Raw genomic sequence first — 4,900 nt, 5'->3', positions numbered from 1 at the left:
TTTGAATCCCGCGGCTGCGGGGCGGGGCACGTCACTGCCGGCGGGGGCGCGGCCGGCAGGAAGGGGGGAGCGGCATACGCGGCGAGCCCGAGCCTCCCCGATTGGCTGCGGCCTCCGAGAGGCGGGGCCTAGACCGGACGGAGTGGGTCCGACGGGGCGGGGTCAGGGGGAGGGACGGAAGACTGGAACTCCGGCCCAAGGCCCCGCAGTCCTATTTTGGGCTTTTTTTTCTGGGTTTTTTTGAGGTCTCAAACCTCAAACTCGGTGTTTCTTTGTAAGCAGCGGATTTATGTTTATCTGCTTTGGGGATGAAGTACATTACTATGTTCAATGAGTTAAACCCAATAACTGAACGGGGACTAACTCATCCTGTGTCCTTGAGTGTAACTTGCCCTTCTAGGTACCAGTTTTGCCCTTTGTGGAATGGGAGAACTGCCTTCCCCGAGAGGACAGCCTGTCTTCCCATTGGGCTGAAGCTTTCTCCTGCCAGAAGTCAGGGGTGGAGCATTGGAGAGTGTAGCAGGTGGGACCACTGATAGGCACGCCCAGACTGAACTCCTAGATTATGAGTCATGCAGGAGACCAGGCAGCCCTTTGCTCCAGATTGCTGCCCTCCGGCTTGATGTCTGTAGGTCAAATCTGAGTCATTCTTAGCTGCCTACAGGGCTGTATTGCTGCAAAGGGGCACAAAGAGTGTTTGGCAGAGCCTAACATTTCTCTCTTAGACCAAGCATAAGCTCATCAATATTTAATAATAGGATACAGTAGCAAAACGTCCTGGGAAAACAATGTCACACACCAGAACTCTAGATTACGACTGCATCTAACTCCTGGCTTGACTGCCTCTTACTGGATGTGTGATCTTAAATAAGTTATTTAACCTCTCTGAGCCTCAGTTTCCTGATCTGTAAAATAATGTAAATAATAATATCTACCCTCTAGAATGGATATAAGAATTAAATGGAAGAATCTGTGTAAAGTGCTTGGCATTTAGTAAATGCCCAGTTGATATCACCCATTATTACACAAAAAGTAACAAACTCCTATGTAACTAAATAAAATGGATGAGAAGCCATGTAGAGAATTTTAAGGATTTTTTTTTTTTTAATAGCGCAAGAAGATAACATTTGGTCCCTGCTTCCAAAGAGCTCACATTTCTGATGGGAAAGTGAATAGAATTGAGCTCTTTCACATCTGTTGTGTTAAAGTGTCAGATGGGATTGGGGTGGGAGGAATTCCTGGCAAAATAAGGGAGGTTGTGAATGATATGCATTGCCCACAGTTGCAAGGACAAAATTAGTTTCCATAGAAATTTGCAAAAATTTTTGGAGTGACAGAGAAAGAAATCTCCCTGCTCAGTTTAGAACCAAAATGGGAATAAAGAAAAGAGGGAGTTGGGGGGTGGGGAGACAACTCTGTGAAGAGGGGTGGCACCTGGCAGACTGGCAGTGGGGGACCTGCTGGGCCAGACACCTCAATGACACATTCTTCTGGTGGGAGCTCCCTCTGTGACTGGGGACCCCAGAGGAAGAAGAGCAGGCAGGAGACTCACTGGCCCCATGGCTTGCTGAATTTTGTAATTTTGTAATTTCCTAATTATTAGACCTGAAAATCAACATTTGCTCTTCACCGACAGGTGCCGCCAGGCATGAAGTGTGAGGAGCTGTAGTTTGTATAAGGCCTCACAAAGGTGCTAGGACTTTGATGCTGACTTCACTCTGAGGAATCCTAGGGCAAGGATTCAGAGAGCAATCTAACAGCCAAGCAGACTGGATATTTATTTCAGCAGGTTATTTTATTTTCTTCCCAGTAGGAAAATCTACTTGTGAAACCAGAATGGTACCAACAGCCTGCTGAATATGTTTAGCCTTAAGAAAAAGAAATAGTGGGGCTGTTTGTTGTAGGTGAGTATGATCAACACCTTTGAAAGTTTAGGTCTTTCCCAAGACCTAAAAGGATAGTAATGAATGCCCAGGGCCTCACCAGCAGATACCACGTACTTTCCAAATACAACTTTCGGCAGTGAGGGAAAAGTTCCTTCTGCTCTGTCCAATATGTGGGACTAGACATACAGCTGTTGAGTGCTTGAAATGTGGCTACTGTGATTGAGGAACTGAATTTTTCATTTTACTTAATTTTAATTTAAAACCTGGTAGTTGATTTAGTTATTGGACAACTTTTAACTATGTTTGGAACAACTTGGGTCTGCAAACCTATTTTTTTCAACTGTAAAGTTTATGAAATCTAAATACAGATGTATTTCTAATGAAAATTTCATTTCTGAATTGGGATGTGTGAACTACACAGCAGATTTCAAAATCTAGTATGAAAAAGAGAACATAAGGTATTTCACTAGTAATTTTTTATATTTTTACATGCTGAGATGGGGATGCCTGGGTGACTCAGTCAGTTAAGCATCCGACTTCGGCTCAGGTCATGATCTCGCGGTTCATGAGTTCAAGTCCTGCACCGGGTTCTGTGCTGACAGCTCAGAGCCTGGAGCCTGCTTCAGATTCTGTGTCTTCCTCTCTCTCTGCCCCTCCCCTGCTCTCACTCTGTCTCTCTCTCAAAAATAAAGAAACATTTAAAAAAAGTTTTTTACATGTTGAGATAGTATTATTATAGATATTTTAGGCAAAATCAAATATATTAAAATTAATCTCACTATTACTGTTTTTTACTGTCTTTACTGTGAATTTTGGAAAATTCAAAACAATAAATGTGGCTTCTGTTACATTTCTATTGGACAGTGTCGATATGTACACGATAAATGTTCTTTAAATGCAGGAAGAAAAGGACCAAGTAAACTCTTGCCTCCTTCCAATCCAATTTCCCTTCAGTAGGGATTTTTTTGGAATAAGTAGATGTAATCATGTCACGCATTCCCCAACACACTTAAAACATTTTACTGACCCACCTTTGTTCTTGGCATAAAAAAGCAAATCCCTCTTTGTTCTCTCAGGCTTAGCAGGGCTAAGCCTGGTCTCAAACTTGACACCTTCCATTCCTTGACCAGGCAGGTTTCTTCCTGCCTCAGGGCTTTTTCCCAGGAAGCGCCCACATCTGTGATGCTGCCACTATTATCTTTTCCTACTTCCCTTTCAGATCTCAGCTTAATCCTCACTGCCTTAGGAAAGGCTTTCCTGCCTCTGAAAAGGAGATTTTCCTTCTTTACCAGCTACTTCTTCAAAACATTCGCTGTAGTTATATTCGCACATTTATTTGTTAATGATTCTTTGGTGTCCTGTTTCCTCACTAGACTGCAAACTCCTTGAGGAATTTGTCTGATTTTGCTCACTATCGTATCCTCAGCACCTACCATCACCGTGCTTGAACAAATTAGGAAGCTAATAACTACTTGCTCAATGAATGAATGAATAAATAAATGAATGAATGAACTGACCTGGGTGTTCTCTGCCCTAGATTACTGTGGAGAAATAGACAAATTCTTTACTCTCCTCCTTTCTGTTCTCAATATTCCTTAACAGGCACAAAAAAGCATCATTTTAGAGCCCGGCACTTTTCTGGGTCGACCCACTGCTCTTTCCTGGGTTAGATAGAGTTCATAGTCAGCCACGAAGGGCTGCGTTCTAAATCTGTAAATAAGGAGACACCCTTCGCATTTAGCTGAGATCAAAGCAGCCCTATCAGTAAGTAACACGTTTGAAAGCCATTTCCGGGGCAGGTTGGCAGATTTTCTCTGCTGACTAATCTCACTTGGGAGAATTCTTACCAGCCAGTCAGTGATCCTCCTGACATGGTTTTCAGTTCTGTTCTGTTTTCAGTTCTGTTTGATGAGAGCAGCTCCTTGCGCACTGACAGCTCTGCCTGTTTTAGCTCCTTTTAAGTTAATTTTTAGTCTGTGGGGTTATTAAAATGTTTCATTTGTATCCAGAGAACTGGCATGTAATTTAATCATTTTGCTTCCCTGCAGAAAAATGCATCTTTAGTAAATCCCCACTGCCACTGAGGCACGGTGTAAGGAGGTAAGAGCATGGAGTCTAGAGGATAACCGCGTGTGTTCACATCCCGGCTCCGCTTGCCGGGAGAACTTAGGCACTACTTAACCAAACTGGGCCTCAGTTTCCTCATCTGTAAAATGGGGATGATAAAGTGGTAATTACCTCATAAGATAGAGCAGTGGATGGATTAAATGAGACAAAATAAAAGGCTGAGGACAGCGTCTGGCACAGAGTGAGCATTCATTAGATGTAAGTTGTTATTAACAGAGCAGACAAGTGTCTCTGAGCTGCTGTCTGCCTGCCTGCCTAGGCTCACTGCTTGACTGCTTCACCTCACACGTGATGTTCTGCCAACACCAAATGGCTTGAAGTTTCTAATGCTCACCATGTGTATTTGTTTAATGCTAGTTCAAATCATACATATGTCGATTCAACCATTAATACAGAAGTCCCTGACTTAACAGCTTTACGATGGTACAAAAGTGATATGCATTCAGTAAACACCACACTTTGAATTTTGATCTTTTCCCGGGCTGGCACAATCCATTGCAATCCTCTTTCATGATGCTGGGTAGCAGCAGGCCGCAGCTCCCAGCCAGCCACACCATCACAAGGGCCAGCAACCCATACAAATTACAACCATTCTGCTCCCATGTAACCACACTGTTTTTCACTCTCAGTAGTGTATTCAGTAAATCATACGAAACAGTCAACGCTTTGTGTTAAATGATTTTGCCCAACTACAGGCTTGTGTAAGTGTTCTGAGCACATTTAAGGTGCGCTAGGCTAAGCTATGATGTCTGGTCGGTTAGGCATGTTAAATGCATTTACGATATGTAAAGCATTAAATATTGACATGATATTTTCAACTTATGATGATGGGTTTATGGGACTGTAACTGCATTGTAAGTTGAGGAAGATCTGTATTCAGTCCAGCT

Source organism: Acinonyx jubatus, chromosome D2 (assembly GCF_027475565.1).
Source record: "Acinonyx jubatus isolate Ajub_Pintada_27869175 chromosome D2, VMU_Ajub_asm_v1.0, whole genome shotgun sequence".
Taxonomy (NCBI): domain Eukaryota; kingdom Metazoa; phylum Chordata; class Mammalia; order Carnivora; family Felidae; genus Acinonyx; species Acinonyx jubatus.
The sequence above is the reverse complement of the archived record's forward strand: the minus strand, read 5'-3'. Positions refer to the sequence as shown.